This window comes from Tachyglossus aculeatus, chromosome 4 (assembly GCF_015852505.1).
Source record: "Tachyglossus aculeatus isolate mTacAcu1 chromosome 4, mTacAcu1.pri, whole genome shotgun sequence".
NCBI classification, from domain to species: domain Eukaryota; kingdom Metazoa; phylum Chordata; class Mammalia; order Monotremata; family Tachyglossidae; genus Tachyglossus; species Tachyglossus aculeatus.
The window spans coordinates 60,588,664-60,612,373 of NC_052069.1; the positions used below are offsets into that span (position 1 = coordinate 60,588,664).

Genomic DNA, 23,710 nt, shown 5'->3' on the forward strand with positions numbered 1-23,710 from the left:
AGTCAATTGTATTTATTGAGTGCTTTCTGTCTGCAGAACACTATACTAAGTGCTTGGGAGAATACAATATAACAGACACATCCCCTGCCCACAATGAGTTTAAAGTCTATGGGGGGAGACAGACAATATAAATAAATAAATTACAGGTATGTACATTAGTGCTGTGGGGCTGGGCAGGGGGATGAATTAAAGGACCAAATCAGAGTGACACAGAAGAGAATGGAAAAAAAAGGAAAATAAGGTTTAGTTAGGGAAGGCCTCTTGGAGGAGATTTGCCCTCAATAAGACTTTGTAGGAGGGGAGAGTAATTGTCTATCAGATATGAAGATGGAGGGCATTTATTTTACTTGTACATATCTATTCTATTTATTTTATTTTGTTAGTATGTTTGGTTTTGTTCTCTGTCTCCCCCTTTTAGACTGTGAGCCCACTGTTGGGTAGGGACTGTCTCTATATGTTGCCAATTTGTACTTCCCAAGCGCTTAGTACAGTGCTCTGCACATAGTAAGTGCTCAATAAATACGATTGATGATGATGATGATGATTTCAAGCTAGAGGCATTACTTAGGCAGAGGTCGGAGGTGAGATAGATGAGATTGTGGTACAATGAGAAGGTTAACATTAAAGAAGCTAGGTTGCAGACTGGGCTGTAGTGAGGGAGTGGTGAGGTGAGAAGGGGCAAGGTGATTGAGTGCTTTGAAGCCAGTTGTAAGGAGTTTCTGCAAGGTCTGATTAAAGGGTAAGTCTTATTTTGATGGAAGCTGCACTAATCAGTCTGAAAAAAAAATGATGCAGGTAAAACTGAGAAGTCAGGTACCTGCTCTTTCAGTATGTGATGGTGAATTTCAATGCTCGCTCTTAGTACCGGACTAAGAAATGAGGAGATCACATTTTTAGGTTTCAGAATTTCCAGACCAGCGTAACTAGTCCACTCATGGGTATATCAGGGTTTTTGGATCAGAGCATTGAGCAAGGATCTTTATTGAAAGGACGTTTTAAGAGAAAGAACTGATTTTGGTCTGAATCAGTTCATGGAGATATAGAGTCCTGGCCAGTCTATGGCAGTGACAATGGGAAAAGGGGATTAACTTGATGACATTTTGTTCCATAAAAGTTTGAAACAGGGAAGCAGCATGGCCTAGTGAAAATAGTACGGGCCTGTGAGTCAGAGGACCTGGTTTCTAACACTGGCTCCACTATTTGCTGCTGTGTGACCTTCGGCAAGTCACTTAACTTCTCTGGGCTTCAGTTCCCTCATCTGCAAAATGGTGATTCAATACTTATTCTCCCTTTTATTTAGACTTTGAGCCCCATGTGGGACCTGATTCTCTATCCCAGGGCTTAGTAAAAATGTTTTACACATAGTAAGCACTTAACAAACACCATTATTATTATTGTTATTATTTTTTTCATATTTATTGAGCACTTATTGTGTGCAGAGCATTGTACTAAGCGCTTGGAAAGTACAAGTTAGCAACATATAGAGATGGTCCCTACCCAACAGTGGGCTCACAGTCTAGAAGGGGTAGACAGAGAACAAAACAAAACATATTAACAAAATAAAATAAATAGAATATTATCATTGTTATGATGATGATGAGCTTCCCCTAGGAAACCAAAAGGTGACCGTGTATCTGTATGCAGTCTTGCATAGCAAAGTCCCTGTTTCATCATTCCTTTAGAGTTAAAGCGTTGCTTTCTCTTAGTTGTGAGATCCATCTCAGAGAGAGCAGGAAATTAGGAGACCTTCAAGCAGAACTCAGCCTTTGGCAAAAACAAACACAAACTTGGGGTGGTAATAATAATAATAGTAATGGTATTTATTAAGTGCTTACTATGAGGCAAACACTGTACTAAGCTCTGGGGTGAATACAAGAAAATTGGGTTGGACATAGCCCCTTGACCCATGTGGAGCTCACAATCTCAATCTGCATTTTACAGATGAGGTAACTGAGGCACAGAGCAGCTAAGTGACTTGCCCAATGTCACAAAGCAGACAAGTGGCAGAGCCGGGTTTGGAACCCATGACCTTCTGACTCTTAGGCCTGGGTTCTATCCACCACGCCATGCTGCTTCCTTAAGGGACTTAAATTGTAAGCTCTTTGTCAGAAGGGAATGTGTCTACCAACTCTGTTGTATTTTGCTCCCCCAAGCGCTTAGTAGAGTGCTCTGCAAAGAGAAAATGATCAATGAATACCATTGATTGATTAATTAATGGCCCGACCTAATTTGAGCCCCATCACAAAGAGGAAGCAAGCATGGGCCAGAGCCATGGGATGCTCGTACCACCATTCCCAGGGTTAAATGCAGTAAGCCCAGGCCTCACTCTGGATAGTGATGGGCATGGCATCTAATCCTCTGTATAGGCATTGTACTTTCAAAGCGCTTAGTACAGTGCTCTGCACACAGTAAGTGCTCAATATGACTGAATGAATGAATGACAGTTTTGGGGGGTGGGGGTTTCCTGTCACTTGCTGGGGGCTGGTGACAGGTGAAGTTGCCATCTCCAGTGATTTATAGAGGCAAAGAGGAAGGCAGAGAGCAGAAGTTGGGACGTCTTCATGCCCATCTTCCCCATTAGAATTCAAGCTTCTTGTGGACAAGAAACACGTCACCTCCCAAGCTCTGGATACATCTCACTGCACCAAGTGGGTGCTCAGTATATGTTGTTTATGCTACTATATAGGGAGGTGAGAGGGAGAAGAGACAGCAAATGGGAATGTTCAACGCCCTAGAAACTGTGCGCTCGTTGTGGGCAGAGAATGTCACTGTTTATTGTTGTATTGTACTTTCCCAAGTGCTTAGTACAGTTCTCTGAGCACAGTAAGTGCTTAATAAATACGATTAATGAATGAGTGTTAGTTGTCGTACAGGCAACCTGAAGCCCAGGGAAGGAGGGAAACAGAACTTGATTTCAAGCTTTTGGGATTCTTAATGTTTAACTTCGCTTAAACCAATTTCTATCCCAATTCATATTTTTAGTAATTGTAGTAGCAGCATTTGTTGAGTGTCCACTTGGTGTGGTGCAATGTACTAAGAGCATAGGAAGTATTGATTAAAGCAAAGGTACTCTCCCTGCCGACAAATGTCGGGGCAAACATGAAACTATTTACTACTAAAGTTGACAGAATGAAAGTAGAGTACTCATGTGCCCTTGTAGCTGTAAGTGGCAGAGGTAGAGGAGGAGTGCTGGACACACAGCAGCAGTGTACTCTAGTGGATAGAGCAGGCCTGGTAGGCTGTGACCTTGGGCAAGTCACTTCACTTCTCTGTGCCTCAGTTACCTCATCTGTAAAATGGGGATTAAGACTGTGAGCCCTATGTGGGGTAGGGACTGTGTCCAATCTGATTAACTTGCATCTACCCCAGTGCTTAATAATAATGGTAGCATTTATTAAGCGCTTATTATGTGCAAAGCACTGTTCTAAGTGCTGGGGAGGTTAACAAAGTGATCAGGTTGTCCCACGGGGGACTCAGTCTTCATCCCCATTTTACAGATGAGGTAACTGAGGCCCAGAGAAGTTAAGTGACTTGTCCAAAGTCACACAGCTGATAAGTGGTGGAGCCAGGATTTGAACCCATGACCCTGACTCCAAAGCCTGGGTGCTTTCCACTGAGCCACGCTGTTAATGTTCCTGACACATACTAAGCATTTAACAAATACCATAAAACAACAAACAACAACAAATTAGATGGGGTTATGGTCTCAGGGGGCTCTGTTGCATGTAGTGATTTGAAATGATAGTAGAAGGGAGAATAGAAATACAAGTAGTAGAGAGAAGGGTGAATTACTAACTACCAGGGATTGATGTTGGAGTTGTGGGTACTCAGCCTATCCAAATGCAGATTCACACTGGTTCACATGCATGGTCCCATGCCTAGTCCCATACCATGCCTCCTCTCTGATCTCCCATCCTCCTGTCTCTCCCCACTTCAATCCATACTTCAGGCCGCTGCCCGGATCATCTTTGTGCAGAAACGCTCTGGGCACGTTACTCCCCTCTTCAAAAATCTCCAGTGGCTACCAATCAACCTATGCATCAGGCAAAAACTCCTCACCCTGGGCTTCAAGGCTGTCCATCACCTTGCCCCCTCCTACCTCCCCTCCCTTCTCTCCTTCTCCAGCCCAGCCCGCACCCTCCACCCCTCTGCCACTAATCTCCTCACTGGGCCTCATTCTCGCCTGTCCCACCGTCGACCCCCGGCCCACGTCATCCCCCTGGCCTGGAATGCCCTCCCTCTGCACATCTGCCATGCTAGCTCTCTTCCATCCTTCAAAGCCCTACTGAGAGCTCGCCTCCTCCAGGAGGCCTTCCCAAACTGAGTCCCCTCCTTCCTCTCCCCCTCCTCCCCCTTCCCCCAGCCTTAACTCCTTCCCTTCCCCACAGCACCTGTTTATATGTATATATGTTTGTATGTTTTTATTACTCTATTTATTTTACTTGTACATATTTATTATATTTATTTTATTTTGTTAATATGTTTCGTTTTGTTGTCTGTCTCCCCCTTCTAGACTGTGAGCCCGCTGTTGGGTAGGGACCATTTCTATGTGTTGCCAACTTGTACTTCCCAAGCTCTTGGTACAGTGCTCTGCACACAGTAAGTGCTCAATAAATATGATTGAATGAATGAATAGATTTCCTTTTGAGCCATATGGAAGCAGCAGTGGGACCCCTTTTCCATTTTTCAATTTAACTCCCTATTATAAAATGGATTAGAGCACTTAAATTTGGTGAATAATATTATAAAAAGAGATTGTTTAATCCCTAACATGATGAAGGTAAAATAAGATTTGGCCTAGGTAGATGGGATAATCTATATTTTAGCTTAGAAGATAAATTTCATTAGGATGACTGTTCTTTCTGGGATGATGTTCTATACCTAGATAAATCTGGGATTACCTTGATAAACATTATAATTGCTCTAAAATCATTTTTGACTGCAGTCTTTGCTGACCAAATTTAGGTAGAGATTCTGAGTAGGAAACCAAAATTGGACACTTTCAGGAGAAACATAGTAGAGTAGTGTATCTTCCCAGCAAAAGCCAACAAACTCCATCAACAAAACGACAAAGGCGAAGAGCTGCAAAATGAGGTCTTTTAATAATAAAAATGGCATTTGTTGAGTACTTACTATTTGCTGAGCACTGTTCTAAGCACTAGAGTAGATAGAAGTTAATCAGGTCAGATACAGTCCCTCTCCCAATGGGAACTCACAGTCTAAGTAGCAGGGAGAGCAGATATTATATCCCCATTTTACAATTGAGGAAGCTGAGGCTCAGAGAAGTTAAATGACTTCCTCTAGGTTACACAGCAAGTGAGTGGCAGAGCTGGAATTAAACTCCAGGTCCTCTTATTGCCAGGTCTAGGTTCTTGCTGCTAAACCATGCTACTTCCCAAAGCATAGTATTTCAAGTCTTATTTTAGAAAAAAACAAAAACTAAGAAAACGCAAAATTGATAATATCATAAGATGTACAACTCAAAATATACAAATGAGTTATCATCAAGATCCGGCCCATGTCCTAACTCTGGCCTGGAATGCCCTCCCTCCACACATCCACCAAACTACCTCTCTTCCTCCCTTCAAAAGCCTTCCCAGACATAGACACCCCCACTTTTTCCTCTCCTCCTCCCATCTCCATTGCCCCCTCCCTCTGTCCTACCCTCTTCCCCTCCCAACAGCACGTGTATATATTTGTACATATTTATTACTCTATTTTATCAATGATGTGTATATAGCTATACTTCTATTTATTATGATACTATTGACACCTGTCTACTTGCTTTGTTGTCTGTCTCCCCCTTCTAGACTGTGAGCCCATTGTTGGGTAGGGACCGTCTCCATATGTTGTCGATTTGTACTTCCCAAGCCCTTAGTATAGTGCTCTGCATACAGTAAGTGCTCAATAAATAAGATTGAATGAATGAAAGGATTACGGAAATCCATTTGTTCAAAAACCCCACACTCTGTATGTTTGGATCCCATGCCATCACATTTTGGGCAAGTTTCTCAGATACAGGTGTTAGGGAGATTATCAGTGACTAGAGGGAATATGAAGGGGAGTACTGTTGAGCGAAAAAATAAAGTCTAAGGGAGGGACTGAAAAGGAAGAGAGAGAGCTAGGTAAAAATTATGCAAATTAAATTCACAGTAGGGCACAGGATAGATACATATGCATGGCCTAGTGGAAAGATCATAGGCCTAGGATTCAGAAGACCTGAATTCTAATTCTGACCCTACCACTTGCCTGCTGTGTGAACCAGGGCAAGTCTCCTAACTTCTCTGGGTCTCAGTTTCCCCATCCCCCCTTAGATGGTGAGCCCCATGTCAGACAGGAACTTTTTATTTTGTGTCTACCACAGTATTTATAAGTGTTTGGCTTATAAGCATTTGAATCATTAGAGGAAGCCCCAAGATTCGATCTCAAAGGGTATAGGCCGAAAAATCAATCAATCAATTATGGCATTTATTGAGCACTTACTATACGCAGAGAAAAGTACTAAACTTGAGCAAATACAATAAAGTATGTAGACATGTGCCCCAAAAGGCCTTATGGATTAGTGGGGAGATGTACATACCCGTTTGTAATTTATTTTTATGTCTATGAGGGACTGGAAGAGTGGCTAAAACCAAAGTGCTTAGAGGCTGAAGAAGGGGAAAGATCAGGGCTGGAGAGGTAGATTTGGGAATCAGCATAGAGATGGTAGATGAAGCCATGGGAGTGAATGAGTTTTCCAAGGGACTGGGTGTAGACGGAGAACAGAAGGGGACCTAAAACTGAGCCATGAGGAACTCCCAAAGTTAGAGGGTTGGAAGTAGAGAAGTCCGTGAAAAGACACTGAGAAGTAGTGACTAGAGCAATAGGAGGAGAATAAAAGAGGACAATGTCACTGAAGCCAAGAATATATAGTACTTTAGTGTTTCCAGGTGAAGGGGATATTCTAAAATGTTGAAGGCAGCTGATAATAATAGTAGTAGTAGTACTTGTACTAATACTCAGTGCTTACTTTGTGCAGAGCACTGAACTGAGAATTGGGAATTAGACATGATCTCTGTGCTTCAAGGGACTCAAAATCTAAAAATTAAGTGGGGAGAATGGATTGGAGAATATGGTGAAACATTAAAACGTAAGTACACAAAATAGGCTCAAAATCTCAGTGGGGATGGAGGAGCCTAAGAGCTCCTGGGAGCAGCTTTCAGCCCCATCCAAGCACACACAGAACATGCTGGGAGCAGGGAAGGGGTGGCTAACACCAGACTTTTCTTTGCAACAATGGAGATGTCTGAGAATACAAGGAGGATTAGGATGGTGTTAGAAGCCATTGAATTTGGTAAGAAGAAGGCCACTGGTGACCTTAGAAAGAACAGTTTCCATGGAGAGGAGGGGGTGGAAGACAGATTACAGGGAATCAAGGAGAGAATTGGAGGAGAGGAAGTGGAGGCAATGAGTGTTAACAACTTATTTGTGGAGTTTGGAAAGGAATGGTAGGAGGGAGATTGGGTGATAACTGCAGGAGGCTGAGGGTCAAAGGAGGGATTTTTTGCAATAGAAAATATGTGGACATGTTTGAAAAGAGTGGGAAAGAGCCATTGGAGAGTAAATGTTTGAAGATGATGGTCAGGGAGGTGCAAAGGGATAGGATTTGGAGATGCAGGTGGATGGGGTAGATTTAAGAGGAGGGAGGAAAGCTTCTCCTACAGTACTACTGGGAAGGATGGGAGAGTCAAAGAGGAGCCAGGGTGTGGCTGGAGAAGTGCATGGGACATTTTAGAGAGTTCATACCTGAGCGTTGCAAACTTTTGATGATATTGGTTGCAAAGCCTTTAGAGGTAAGGGATGGGGAAGGCAAAGGATCAAGAGATTTGAGGAGGGAGTTAAAAGTCTGTAACAGCCGGCACGTGGAAGGGTATGAGAATGAATAAATTGGAAAAATGTTGTTGCTGGCTGGAGAGGTTAGAATTAATAGCGAGTGAAAATGAGATTGAGGCAGATGTGGTCAGTTTGATGACTGGATTTTCTCCAGCAGTGCTCCACAACTCAAGCATAATGTGGCTCGGTGGAAAGAGCACGGGCTTTGGAGTCAGAGGTCATGGATTCAAATTCTGGCTCTGACAACTGTCAGCTGTGTGACTTTGGGCAAGCCACTTCACTTCTTTGTCCCTCAGTTATCTCATCTGTAAAATGGGGATTAAGACTGTGAGCCCCCCGTGGGACAACCTGATCACCTTGTAACCTCCCCAGTGCTTAGAACAGTGCTTTTCACACAGTAAACACTTAATAAATGCCTTCATAATTATTATTATACTGTAGAGTTGATCCAGGGTTGCAGGATGGTGGTATGAGATTGGCAGAGAGATAAGGAGTGAGCGAGTTGAGGAGAGCAGAGTTGAGGTAATATTTGTGCTTCAAGAGAAAGTAGGTTGTGTATGGAGACAAAATTAGGTATGATTACTTTGGAAAATCAGAGGAGGTCAGTAAATCAGAGATCTCAGAGAAGACAGGTGAGGAGCCTGCATTTGAAGAGTGGGATTTCAATGTTGGGAAACTTAGGGATTGCACAGTGGCTAGAGATGATTAGATCAAATGATGTGTCCACATCGTTGGATGAGTTAGGTGGGGTGGAACAGGAGGTGAGTACAGTTCATTCACTCAACTGTATTTATTGAGCACTTACTATGTGCAGAGCACTGTACTAAGCACTTGGGAAGTACAAGTCGACAACATATAGAGATGGTCCCTACCCAACAACGGGCTCACAGTCTAGAAGAGGCATTTGTTAAGTGCTTACTAAGTGCAAAGCACTGTTCTAAGTACTGGGGAGGATACAAGGTGATCAGATTGCCCATGTGGGGCTCACAGTCTGAATCCCTATGTTACAGATGAGGTAACTGAGGCACAGAGAAGTTAAGTGACTTGCCCAAAGTCACACAGCTGACAATTGGTGGAGCTGGAATTTGAACCCATGACATCTGACCCCCAAGCCCGTGCTCTTTCCATTGAGTCTCGCTGTGGAATGAGAGGATGCGGAGAGCAGAAATGTCACCAGACACGACCACATGGATATTGAAGTGCACAAAGATCAGTGGTGCAGGTATGGAGAAAGAGAGAAGGAAAGTGAGAAGCATAATGGTTCAGAAAGTTAGAGTTGGGGTTTGGGGGTGGTAGGTAACAGTAACAAATCAGTCTAACTGGAATGGGTGGCAGAGGTGGGTGCTGTGACCTTCAAAGGAAGGGATGGAGAGGGATGAGATGTGGAAGGATGGAGTAAAAATGGCATCGGGAGGCAAGAAAGGGCAAGACTAGCAGTGAGTCTTGGGGAGTGGGAGAAGAAAAGGTCCTTTTGGGTGAGAATGGTTGGGGAGACAGTATCATTAGGGGAGAGCCATATTTCATTAATGATAAAGATGATTAGTAACTGGGTTGGCACAGGTTAAGGACAAAGAAAGTTTTCCTATGGTGGAGCGGAGGTTCCACAGGCTGCACTTGGGAGGGGTAGTCAGGTGCCAGGACTGGGGAAGGGGACAGTGCAAAGAGTAGGGAGGGATTGGAAGGGAGTGAGCTGATAGAATCAGTGTAAAATACTGGATAGAGCTTGGGCCTGGGAATCAGGGAACCTGCATCATAACCGTGATGTGCTCCTTGTCTGCTGCGACCTTAGGCCACTCACTCAACTTCTCTGTGCCTCAGTTCCTTATCTGTAAAATGAGGACTCAACAATAAAATGATGACTCAATACCTGTTCTCCTTTCAACGTAAAAATAAAGATGGCATTTGTTAAGCCAGTGTACAGAAGGAAAGTGAGAAGAAGCATAATGGTTCAGAAAGTTAGAGATGGGGTTGGGGGGTGGTAGGTAAGAGCAACGAATCAGTGTAACTGGAGTGGGTGGTAGAGGCGGGTGCTGTGAGCTTCAAAGGAAGGGAAGGAGAGGGATGTGGGTAGATCTCATGCTCTATCCAGTACTTTACACTGATTCTATCAGCTCACTCCCTTCCAATGCCTCCCTACTCTTTGCACTGTCCCCTTCCCCAGTCCTGGCACCTGACTACCCCTCCCAAGTGAATAATTTGTATGTACCCCAGCAAATTAGTATATATTGCTTTTATAGTAAATACTTAATGAACTCCACAATCATTATTATTATTGGGGTGGGTAGCATGGGGGAAGTGGGTTGTGGAGAAACAGGAAAAGAAGGACAGGGAATGGGATTGAGAGGACATGGTGCCATTGGAAAAAATTAAGGGTTTTAAGAGAGATTGTCTGCTTCAAGAGCAACTTAATCTGATGTTTCAGTGATTAACTATGGGAATGAATGCAGGCCCTTTCAGTTGGGTTAGGGTATATGACAGGTGTGTGAATTGCATAAGGTGCATTTGACTGGATTATGGGCATGCCTTGGTGCCCCATCTAATCATCCTCCACCCAGTTGAAGGGGTTGATTTACAACCCTCTGAGACCCATCCTCTTATTGTTTTCTGCAGACAGGATCTGAATCGTTTGGAAAACCTGCTAGTTATATGATGCCGTCTGATGCAGCTGGTGATGGGACCCAAGCAATTTCCACATAAGCCTCATGCATCCCCCCAAATTCATTCATTCAATCGCATTTATTGAATGCTTACAGTGTGCAGAGCACTGTACTAAGCGCTTGGAAAATACGATTTAGCAACAGAGACAATCCCTACCCAACAATGGGCTCACAGTCTAGATTTCTAGAAGTCTAGAAATCTTCACAACACTGTGTCCAAGCTCTGGTGGTGTGTGTGTTGGGAGGTCATGTCTGCTATCATATCCCCCGGGGCCCTACATCCCCTCCTCTTTTGTGGGCAGAGAGGAGGAACAGGGAGAACCTGGATATGTCCTGCCCCTGTTACTCCTCCTAAAGACAGAAAAGAGGGGTGTAGGGGTGCAGGGTGGGGTGGAAACTAAGCCACTGCAGGAGGGGCAGGAGGGGGAATAATGGAATATCCTATCTCCCTCTTCCTCAGCTTCTCCCCCTTGTTACTAGGTCAGGAACAAAGTAGTTTAAATCACTTAGAAATGGAAAAAGCCATGAGATAAGGAGAGGAGTTATCTGGTCACCTCAAAAGACTTGATAAGCTCAAAATGATATCAATCCTTCCTGGACTTGGGGGTGAGAAGAAACACACCCAGCCAGAGGGATTTTCGAGAGTAAATAAGGGAACCCTGAGATGTGGACAGGTGTTTGTGTTGACGTGTAAACAGACAGCTCTTGCTATACCTAAAGGCTGTTTCAAGGGAGTTTATCAGGCCCCAGTCAGAAAGCCACCCTTGGTCGGTGTTCTTCACTGTACATTCAGGCCAGGCTGCAGGCAGATAGAGTGCTGGTATAGGTAAGATGAAGGAATGATGGTTTCTTAGCTCCTGCAGGTCTGGTTTTTTTACTCTCCTAGTGCTGTCATTTGCTGGCTCTAATCCTTTCTACTACTTTCCCTAACCTTAATCTCTTAAATATCTGTCTCCCCCTTTATAATCAATCAATCAATCGTATTTATTGAGCACTTACTGTGTGCAGAGCATTGTACTAACCACTTGGGAAGTACAGGTTGGCAACATATAGAGACAGTCCCTACCCAACAGTGGGCTCACAGTCTAGAAGGGGGAGACAGAGAACAAAACCAAACATATTAACAAAATAAAAAAAAATAGACTAGATATGTACAAGTAAAATAGAGTAATAAATATGTACAAACATATACACATATATACAGGTGCTGTGGGGAAGGGAAGGAGGTAAGACGGGGGGATGGAGGGGGGACGAGGGGGAGAGGAAGGAGGGGGCTCAGTCTGGGAAGGCCTCCTGGAGGAGGTGAGCTCTCAGTAGGGCCTTGAAGGGAGGAATAGAGCTAGCTTGGCGGATGGGCAGAGGGAGGGCATTCCAGGCCAGGGGGATGACGTGGGCTGGGGGTCGACGGTGGGACAGGTGAGAACGAGCCACGGTGAGGAGATTAGCGGCAGAGGAGCGGAGGGTGCGGGCTGGGCTGGAGAAGGAGAGAAGGGAGGTGAGGTAGGAGGGGGCGAGGTGATGGAGAGCCTTGAAGCCCAGGGTGAGGAGTTTCTGCCTGATGTGCAGATTGATTGGTAGCCACTGGAGATTTTTGAGGAGGGGAGTAACATGCCCAGGGTGTTTCTGGACAAAGACAAACTGGGCAGCAGCATGAAATATGGATTGAAGTGGGGAGAGACACGAAGAAGGGAGATCAGAGAGAAGGCTGATGCAGTAGTCCAGACGGAATAGGATGAGAGCTTGAACGAGCAGGGTAGCGGTGTGGATGGAGAGGAAAGGGCAGATCTTGGCAATGTTGCAGAGCTGAGACCAGCAGGTTTTGGTGACGGCTTGGATGTGAGCTTATACTGTAAGGTCCTTGTAGGCAAGGATTGCAACTACCAACTTTGTCATAAAGTACTTTCCCAAGTGCTTGTTTCAGTGTTCTGAATGTAGTAGGCTCTAAATCAATACCTTCGATTAACTCCAGTGTACTTTTTTGTCAGTCTTCAATTATATTTTGGAGGTTTTATTTGTTTTCATTTTAGGTTGCCTTGTTTATTTTCTTTAGAATTCATTTGAAAGACTCAAGCGCAGCCTAGATTTTTAAAGTACTCAGCTGTTTCAGACTGCATCATTGGGATTCCAAGGTAGATTCACTTTGAAAAACCTACTGCATATGTCCCTGTATTGAAACTTCTCTGGGGAAACACTCAGAGGCATAAGCCTCAGAATCTAATTGGAAGGTTCCTGGATGATTCATCAGGATTAAATCTTATTGTGGCTTTGGAACATGTAAAGTGATAGCCTTAATTTATTGAACTGTAGGATCATAGAAATTAAAACTTGAAAGGTTTTCTTGTTAACTTACTAATTTCACATTATTTCCCCCCATGCATCATTATTGTCAGCAGCAACTTTTTTTGAACACTGAATATGGTGCTAGGGACTTGGGAATAAACAGTAAAAATAAAAGATCTGGTCTTTACCTTCTAGGAGTTTACAATCCAATAGGTGAGTCAAATTGAAACAACTTGTAATCAATCAACAGTATTTGTTGAGTTTCTACTGTGTGCAGAGCATTATGCTAAGCTCCTAGGAGAATACAATAGGTTTAATAAACACTGTAATAGCAGCAGAGAAGCAACGTGGCTCACTGGAAAGAGTACGGACTTGGGAGTCAAAGGTCGTGCGTTCAAATCCCGGCTCTGCCAATTGTCAGCTGTGTTACTTTAGGCAAATCATAACTTCTCTGTGCCTCAGTTACATAATCTGTAAAATGGGGCTGAAGACTGTGAGCCCCACGTGGGACAATCTGATCATCTTGAATCCTCCCCAGCACTTAGAACAGTGCTTTGCACATAGTAAGTGTTTAACAAATGCCATTATTATTATTATTAGGTTTGAGAGGGGAAAACGGATATAACAGCCTGGCTCAGTGGAAAGAGTGGGGGCTTGGGAGTCATAGGTCATGGGTTAAAATCCCAGCTCTGCCACTTGTCTGCTGTGTGACCTTCGGCAAGCCAATTAACTTCTCTATGCCTCAGTTGCTTCATCTGTAAAATGGGGATTAAGACTGTGAGCCCCATGTGGGACAGCATGATTACCTTATATGTACTTCCCTAGTACAGTGCTGTGCACACAGTAAGCACTCAATAAATACGATTGAATGAATGAATGAATCTACTCCAGTGCTTAGAAAAGTGCTCAGCACATAGTAAGTGCTTGCCCCCTCCTACCTCACCTCCCTTCTCTCCTTCTCCAGCCCATCCCGCACCCTCTGCTCCTCTGCCACTAACCTCCTCACTGTGCCTCATTCTCACCCATCGCGCCGTCAATCCTTGGCCCACGTCCTCCCCCTGGCCTGGAATGCCCTCCCTCCGCACATGCGCCAAGCTAGCTCTCTTCCTCCCTTCAAAGCCCTACTGAGAGCTCACCTCCTCCAGGAGGCCTTCCAGACTGAGCCCCCTTTTTTCTCTCTTCCTCCCCATCCCCCCACCCTACAGCACCTGTATATATGTTTGTACAGATTTATTACTCTATTTATTTTACTTGTACATATATACTATTCTATTTATTTTGCTAATGATGTGCATCTAGCTTTACCTCTATTTATTCTGATGACACCTGTCCACATGTTTTGTTTTGTTATCTGTCTCCCCCTTCTAGACTGTGAGCCCGTTGTTGGGTAAGGACCATCTCTATATGTTGCCATCTTGTACTTCCCAAGCACTTAGTACAGTGCTCTGCACAGAGTAAGCACTCAATAAATATGCTTGAATGAATGAATGAACAGATACCATAATAATAACTATTATTATTATTAAATGATAAACATAAAATGAAGCAATTCAACAAAAGAAAGAATGAATAAATGAGAAGCTCCCACTCCACACTTTCTAACATTTGGTCCAGGCTAATTTTTAAGGCTTCAGTCTCAGGTTCTCTTGTCACCTTGAATATATTCAGTCTGCATTTTTCCTTTCTCAGATTTATTCTGATCATCCTATAATTTCCCACGGCAAACCAATTCATGTTACCTTGCACCATCATTGTGATGCACAATTTAAATTGTGTATTAGTGGACTTTGCTTGAGAGGTCAGTCAGCCAAGCTGTGATATTTAGCTGCTTTGAACTTTGTTTAGGAATCAGTCACTCCCATTGTCTTAAGAATATTGGTTTTTTGTTTTGTTTATTTTATTGTTGTTGTTGTTTTGCCTTTGCTCTTCATTGCAAAAGGTTCCGTCTACATGCCTTACTGGGTTCATGGTCCATGCTCACAGAGCAAAAGTCAATCTTGTTGGACATCTCAGGAAAACCTAATTTACTGAGTAGCTACCAAAGCTTAGGTTTTCAACATCACAATTACATGTTTGAAAGATCTGTGAAAATAGATTGGAAATACTTCAGTCAATGATTCAATAGTATATATTGAATTCCTATTGAGTGCGAGGCATTGTGGAAAGCATTTGGAGAATACAACAGTAGCAAGACATATTTTCCCTGCCCTCAAATTTCCAGTCTATTAGAGGAGAAAGAGTATTTATAGGTAGCAAAAACCTGAAGAACAGCATATACCAGAAGCAGTACAAACACAGCAGAATAAAACATCTAAAATAACGGAATGTACAGATGAATATATAAATCATATATAAATACATAGAATTATGCAACTGTACTTTTAATGCTGAGGATATGACTGAAGTTTTCAAGGGCCAAGGGGAGATTATGTTCTGATGCAACTGGGGCATGCGGAGTAAGCTGGGATTTTAGGAGGGTTGTTAATATTTCTTGATGCTATTCCTTGAGCTTGCATATTGGGCATGCAGCCAAGATATTCCATCCGAAGCCACATTGTAATTCTCAGCATGCATGGGGTTCGAATAATGGTACATATTTTTTTAATAGTATTTGTTATGTGCTTACAATGTGTCATTGATTGCCAGGCACTGTACTATGCACTAAGGGACATACAAACTAATCACGTTGGACACAGCCCATGTCCCACATGAGGCTCGCAGTCTTAATCCCATTTTACAGATGAGGTAACTGAGGCACAAAGAAGTGAAGTGGTTTGCCTGAGGCTACAGAGCAGAGGTGGCAGAGCCAGCATTAGAACCCAGGCCCTCTGATTCCCAAACCATGCTCTTTCCACCAGGCCATGCTGCTTCGCCCAGATATGCTATGTATTTAGTGTTTCTGCCATATGAGAAGGTGTATTTAAAGATCACTGAAGTGATGTCTCTATCTGTACTGGCTTCTTTCCTTGTCTTTGAGGAGGGTGGAACCATCTGCTCTCTTCAGTGGTGCTGCAGTGAATGCATGTCTCTGGTTTGGAAACCAATGTGTGCCAAGCACTGTAATAAACACTTGGGAGAGTATGCTACATTAGAGAAGTTAAAACATGATCCCTGCCTGCAAAGAGCTTACAGACTAGAAGGGGAGAGAGACATTAAAATAAATTACAGATGGATATGTGCATAAGGGCTCTGGGGATGGGATGAAAATCAAAGTATTTAAGAGGTACTATCCTAAGTGCACAAGCAACATAAAAGGCAGGGTGAATAGGGGAAGTGAAGGCTTAGTCTGGGACGGTCTCTTGGAGGAGATATCAATCAATCAGTTATATTTACAATAATAATGGCATTTATTAAGCACTTACTATGTGCAAAGCACTGTTCTAAGCACTGGGGAGGTTACAAGGTGATCAGGTTGTCCCACGGGGGGCTCACAGTCAATCCCCATTTTACAGATGAGGTAACTGAGACACAGAGAAGTTAAGTGACTTGCCCAAAGTCACACAGCTGACAATTAGCGGAGCTGGAATTTGTACCCATGACCTCTGACTCCAAAGCCCGGGCTTTTTTCCACTGAGCCATGCTGCTTCTCTGGCTCAGTGGAAATATAGAGCTCTGGCTCTATATTTATAGAGCACTTACTGTGTGCAGAGCACTATACTAAGTGCTTGGGGGAGTACAATACAACAGAGTGGATAGAAACATTCCCTGCCCACAACAGTAGGGCTTGGAAAATGGGGAGAGTGGTGGTGAGCCAGGTACAAAGGGGCAGGGAGTTCCAGGACAGAGGGAGGATGCAGATAAGGGGTTGGTGGCGGCAGCATTGCTCAGTGGAAAGAGCACAGGCTTTGGAGTCAGAGGTCATGGGTTCAAATCGCAGCTCCACCAGTTGTCAGCTGTGTGACTTTGGGCAAGTCACTTAACTTCTCTGGGCCTCAGTTACCTCATCTGTAAAATGGGGATTAAGACTGTGAGCCCCCCATGGGACAATATGATCACTTTGTAACCTCCCCAGTGCTTAGAACAGTGTTTTGTACATAGTAAGCATTTAATAAATGCCATCATTATTATTATTTATTATTATTAGGTTCGTGTTAAAGCAGTGAGGTATGTGTTTTGGGTTGTAGTAGATGATCAGGAAGGATGGGAGAGATGATGGAGGGCCTTAAAGCCAATGGTAAGGGCTGGGGGTCTCCTAACTAGTTAGTGATTTGCTTGGTTTCCAACCACTTAATTTACATATCACATCACAATCTTCTATTATGCTCTCTTATCTGTATCTTGAAGCACTGCAAGGAGCTGATGACAGCCTCTTTGTTTCATTACAAGTAGTTCTTCAACATCTAAAATGTTTTAATAAAACCAGTTTTGTGGCATTGACTAATAGCATCCACTGGTAGACAGTCTGGCAGAGAAGTGCTCATTCACCATTTTGCTGGAATTTGTAGCTGGGCTCCCGTGATGCTGCTATTTCACTTGCCGATCTTTTTTATACTCCATTGCCTATAGCCAACCTGGTGTCTTGGAAGCCTTTTGTTCTTATGGTCCTGCTGTTTTATTATGATATAGCCACTGATGTGCTAATGTTAAGATCTTGGGTGCAGCTAGTATGTCTTTTAGCTTATTGAATAAGTGAAAGATTGTGTGGTGATCACAAGTTGATTTTTGGTACACTCATAAGTAGGCTTTCTACTTCCTCTAACATCATCTTGTGGCTTGAGTATTTTATTATGTTTCAGTATACCTACCAATATTAGTGCTGAAATATTCTATGAATTCATTCAGTAGTATTTATTGAGCACCAATTGGGTGCCTATCATTAAATAAAATGCTTGGGAAAATATAGGACCATTTAACAACATAGTCTCTGCCCTCTGTAGTTTACAATATTCAGTCTCATAATAATCTGTAGAAAATAACACTTTTTTTCTTCATATTTGTCATTGCAAGACCATAACTGCTGGTAATAGAGGTAAGGAGCGGGGTTATGAATTAGTGATGTGGACTCCTGGCTGAATTTGTACGGACTGGGATTAGTGATTGCATCTCCCTATAAGATAGTGAAGCCAGCCACTCATTTGGGATCCTGTACTTTTAATTCATTCATTCAATCGTATTTATTGAGTGCTTACTGTGTGCAGAGCACTGTACTAAGTGCTTGAGAAGTACAAGTTGGCAACATATAGAGATGGTCCCTACCCAACAGCAGGCTCACAGTCTAGAAGGGGGAGACAGACAACAAAACAAAACATATTAACAAAATAAAATAAATAGAATAAATATGTACAAGTAAAATAAATAAATAAATTGAATAATAAATATATACAAACATATATACAGGTGCTGTGGGGAGGGGAAGGAGGTAAGGTGGGGGATGGGGAGGGGGAGGAGAAGGAGAGGAAGGAGGGGGCTCAGTCTGGGAAGGCCTCCTGGAGGAGGTTAGCTCTCCCACGTGGGGCTCACAGTCTTAATCCCCATCCTACAGATGAGGGAACTGAGGCACAGAGAAGTGAAGCGACCTGCCCAAAGTCACACAGCTCAAGAAGCCTAAATGTAGTCAGTTTTGCACCATTTATTCCATAGCTGAATAATTCACAGACAAGAATGGAGGATATTGTTCCCAGTGCATATTCTTTTCATTGTCTCTCAATCAATCAGTCAATCAATCAGTCATATTACTGAGAGCTTACTGTGTGCCAACCACTGTACTAATTGCTTGGGATATAACGTATCCACCTTCTCTAATATATTTTCCTTGCCCATATCTGGCTGTTACTTTGTTGTATTTCTGGGTGCCCTACTCTTCTTGCTATACCCAAGTGACCTCCAGATCCTCATCCCCTCAAGGTGATTTCAGCTACCATTTTTAGAAACCTGTACCTGAAACCTACCTCTTTAGCTCAGATCTTTCATCTGCTCTGCAAGCTTGCATTTCATGTTCCCATCAGGAAGTCTCCACTTGGCTGTCCCATTGGCATCTTCAGCACAACATGGCTTAGACTAAGTTTTTCATCTTCTCCCCTAAACCTACTTTTCCTTCTAACTTTCCTATTTCTGTCACCAATGCCGTCATCCTCCCTGTCTCTGAAGCTCTCAACTTTAATGTCACCTTTGACCCCTCGATTTCTTTTAACCCTCATGCTCAGCTCATAGCCCAGTTCTGCCACTTCGTTCTCTACAACATTTCTCATATTTCTTTCCACCCAGATGGGCTTCACCCGGGATCCGGCTTTTACCTCCTCAGTAGACTTCTTCTTTGAACCACTCCCCTCTTCCATCTATACTACTCTCCTAAAATGTTGTTCAACACATAAAAATTTAAATGTACCAGTAAGTAGTATTTGTGTAGCAGAACTCCTTAAGCACTTGATATTCAATACACCCTCAACCTCCATCAGTTATGTACATAACCTTATTCTCACCCCACTTTCCCTGTCTGTAATTTATTTTAATGTCTTTCTCCCTCTCTAGACCACAACCTCTTTGTGAGCAGGGATTGGGTCTGCTAACTCTAATAATAATAATAACAATAATAATAACAATGGCATTTATTAAGTGCTTACTATGTGCAAAGCACTGTACTAAGCGCTGTGGAGGTTACAAGGTGATCATGTTGTCCCACAGGGGGCTCCCAGTCTTCATCCCCATTTTACAGATGAGGTAACTGAGTCCCAGAGAATTTAAGTGACTTGCCCAAAGTCACACAGCTGGCAATTGGTGGAGTTGGGATTTGAACCCATGACCTCTGACTCCAAAGCCTGTGCTCTTTCCACTGAGCCACGCTGCTTATTGAACTCCCCCAATAATGGCTTAGTTCTGTGCTCTGCACACAGTAAGTTCTCAATAAGTACTATTGACTGAATAATATTTATTAAGCGCTTACTGTGTGCAGAGCAATGTACCAAGGTCAGGGAAAGTATACCACAGGGAATTAGACACTGTCCCTAACCCTCAAGGTTTTTTTAAAAAATGGTATTTGTTAAGCACTTACTATATGCCAAGCACTCTTCTAAGTACTGGAGTAGATACAAGTGAATTAGGTTGGATACAGTCCCTGTCCCGCATGGGGCTCACAGTTTAAGGAGGATGGCGGACAGGAGAATCGAGGCAAGGTGAATTTAAGTGACTTGGCAAGGTCACAGAGAAAGCATTAGGCAGAACCAGAATTAGAACTCAGGTCCTCTCACTCCCAGGCCCGTGCTCTTTCCATTAGGCCACACAACTTCTCAATTCTCAAGGAGTTCACAATTTCCCTCCAAATAAAGCAAGACTCCTGTCCAGTAACTTTGAGGTGAATCCAAACTATTCCCTTTTTACGTATCTACTCTCTTCCCCTGGTACTCCCCAGGTCACCCTCTGCTTACCCCAAGTTCATCTTCTCAGACCCTCATTCTCACCTCACCTTCTGGATTCTAGCTCATGCCCTTCCCCTTGCCAGGAATTCTCTCCCCCTGCAAATCTGCCGGAAGGCAACTCTTCTTTGCTTTCTCAATTCCCACCTTGTTGACAGGAAAGGGGAACAAGGGTAGTCAGAAAAACGATTCCAGACTGCATGTGCCACTTTTCTCTTGAGATAGCTGGGAACTGGGGTGCTTGACAATCTCTAAGCTTGCTATTTAGTTTCTTTACTATCTCAGAAATCAATCAATGTTATTCATTGAGCATTTACTGTTTACAGAGCACTTGCAAAAGTACAATGTAATAGAGTTGGTAGGTGTGATTCCTGCCCTGATTTAGAAAGTTAGCAGGGGACTATTATCCAAGTAAACAGCCATACTGCATCCAAACACATTCAGCATAGCAAAATAACCTGTTTGGTATGTCCTGACCCCAAACTCAAATAATCAGTGGCAAAACCTACATCCACCACTAATTCAAAAAAAAAAAAAATCCTTCAAGCCTCACAGCCTACAAGGTGGCTTTTAGCATGATTTCTAAGGAAGGGGAATCCTACTTTATCCTGCCTGTACATAGCATTCTAAGCTAGGGACTCCACTAGGACTTCATTCGCCTAATATGTCATGCCTGCCATCTCCCAGTGACACAGGCCTATGCCTTCTGAGTTTAAGGGAATCAACCTCTGCCTTTTTGGAGAGGCTATATCACTCTCAGGCCATTAGGGTTCCATTGAGTGGGTGGAAATGGCAATTTCCTGAAAGGATCATAGTACTCAGAGTATTAATGGATCTCTCCAAGCAGACTACTTATCCTTTCTATCATAGGGAGGTTAGACATATATTTTAGGTTCCTTGTAAAAAGCTTCTATCCTAGCATCTATTTCAGGAACAATACTGCTAATCTGTTCTTATATTATGTAGACTTGTGGGACAATTCTGATAATAAGGTTATTAACCATATAGGAAGTCAAACCATCAAAAACCATAAGAGACAGTGGGGAACTGTTTGGTGGTTTTTTTTTTAATCACTGAGTGCTTCATAATTTTTTCTGGGAGAGCTTCTTTAAGTGTAGTGGACTATGACTTTTGGGACCAATCCATTAGGATAATAAAGTCTGAAACACCAACTCCAGAAACCCTTGAGTTGCAATAACTTTTGTCTTTCAAGCCGAAATCCTGGATTTCTGTCTCTGTATTACATAAATCATTCTAAATTTTCTCCAGTTAGGATGATAAATTTTACTATCATATGAAACCAGTCAGAAACCAATAGGCCTAAACTAATCTGTCTTCTTAATGCATTTATTACTTTTGTTTATAACAGCCCAAGGCTGTTTTGCCATTTTATTCTAGACTCAGCTAATGAATATTTAATGCCACGTTTCAGAGGTTGTATTTAAAACAAAAAGAAGGTAGTGGCTGGCAGACTCCAAATATCTCTAATAAACCAGACCTGCAGACCAACAGCCTGCATGATAACTTAATTAAAATATCAAACAGATAATAATTATGCACTCTATTGTGACAGCTGTTCTGCAATGGACTGCTATTTTAATTAACAATAGATGATAGAGTAAAGAATAAGCATTACCACATTAGCATTTCACAAGCAAAAATACAATTTTCTCTGTTGACACAGGGCAAACACCTGTTTCTCCATCTTTAGCTTTAGGTCTCTGTACCTATGCTGGGCTGTAAACATCAGTTACATCAGCAGTAGGACTTTTTCAGCTGAGCAGTCTCAATGGGTTTGGCTCATGAATACACATTATGGCTATAAAATCTAGGGCATCCGATGTCTTTTAAATGCATGGAATAAAAACGGCATCAGTGAAAGGAGGGAAATGTATAGAAGGGAGACCTCATTTGGGCATATTTATAGCCTGCTTAAAATACAATGGTTCATAGTGTCAAGCTCAGATCTGCTGGTCAGAATGCCCCTGTGACATGATGGTGATGCAGTTTTTTTAACATATTCATTTTTAAATGTGATGGGGGAATGTGGAAATATAGTTTTGTATGAAAGATATGTCCTTGCAAGCTATCCTTAATTATGCTAACCATGGTATTTATTAAGTGGTTGTCTTGTCCAGTCTTATGTTGTCGTCATTTCCTACCCATAATGATTCCATGGACATATCTGCCAGAATTCACTCCTCTAGTCCTTACCTTGTCACTGTGCCTTGATCTCATCTGTCTCACCCCTGATGCTGACCCCTAGCCCGTGTCCTGCCTCTGGTCTGGAATGTCTTCCCTCCTCAAATCGGACAGATAATTACTCTCCACCTCTTCAAAGCCTTATTGAAGGCACATCTCCTCCAAGAGGCCTTCCCAGACTAAGCCCCACTTTTCATCTCCCACTGTCTTCTGCATCATCCTGACTTGTTCCCTTTGCTCTTCCCTTTTCCCAGCCCCAAAACACTTATGTACATATCTGTAACTTTATTAATTTGTATTGATCCCTATTTTTCTCTCTCTCTCTCTCTCTCTCAACTGTAAGCTTCTTGTGGGCAGGGAATGTCACTGTTAATTATTTTATTGTATTTTCCCGAACAGTACAGTGCTCTTCACATAGTAGTGTAGTGTACCCATAGAGGGTTTTTTGGTTAAAATACAGAAGTGGTTTACTGTCACCTTCTTCTGTGCAGTCAACTTGAATCTCAGCCCTCTGCTCTCTCCCATGCTGTTGCTGCCCAGCACCGGTGAGCTTTGACTTGTTGCAGATTGCCTTCCACTTGCTAACCAATGCCCAAGCTAGAAATGGAATGGGTATGTCTCTGCTTGTCTTTCCCTCCTATAGCTGAAAATGGTAAAGTACTGGAAACTCTCCAGGTATGATCCTGAGAAGGTGTTAAGTGCTTACTATAAGCCAAACACTGTGCTAAGTGTTGGGATAGGTACAATGCAATTAGATCAGACAGGGTCCCTGTCCTACCTAAGACCCACAGTCTAAAGAAGTAGAAGAGCAGGTATTTGATTCCCATTTTACAGGTGAGGAAACTGAGCTTAGGATCAAAAAGCAGGAAGTGGTGGGGCTGGGATTAGACCCCAGGTCTTCTGACTTCCAGTCTTGCACTCTTCTCACTAGGCCACGCTAGATGTTGACTTGGCATCTCGAGTGTGGAGATTCTGCTCTTTCCCTGCGTTGGTCATACTGCAGCCTACATGAGTCAGCTGGACTCATTCCTCACCTTGCTCTACACTTTCCTGGGCATGTTCAAGTGCAAGCTACTTAGGGAATTTACACTGAATGGAATTCCAGAGCAGAACTGAATTCAGGTTGTGCTGTAGGGCCTGAGATATCTTTTCCAGGGATGGAGTGTCATTTTCAGAAAAACTGAAAAGTACAGAGGGTCCCCCTATCCTGAGCTTCTCCTCTCTCCTTCTTCCAACTGGGACCACATTCCCACTTCAAGGATGGTTTGGACATTACTGCAGTGGCCTTGAATGATACCAGTTTTATATTTACTCAAGAGGTGATCTCCTAGTCAAAGCATTGATTTAAAG

General features: G+C 43.0%; 1 protein-coding gene and 1 non-coding gene across 9 annotated transcripts in view; one reads left to right on the forward strand and one right to left on the reverse strand.

Annotated features, from left to right (window-relative positions):
- Nucleotides 1-23,710, forward strand: part of NTNG1 (netrin G1) — a 316,974-nt gene that overhangs the window by 106,578 nt on the left and 186,686 nt on the right. The gene's annotated exons all lie outside the window — the stretch shown is intronic.
- On the reverse strand, nt 22,916-23,053 carry LOC119927424. Its single transcript, XR_005450428.1, has one exon. It is a non-coding gene; the product is annotated as a small nucleolar RNA SNORA7 (small nucleolar RNA).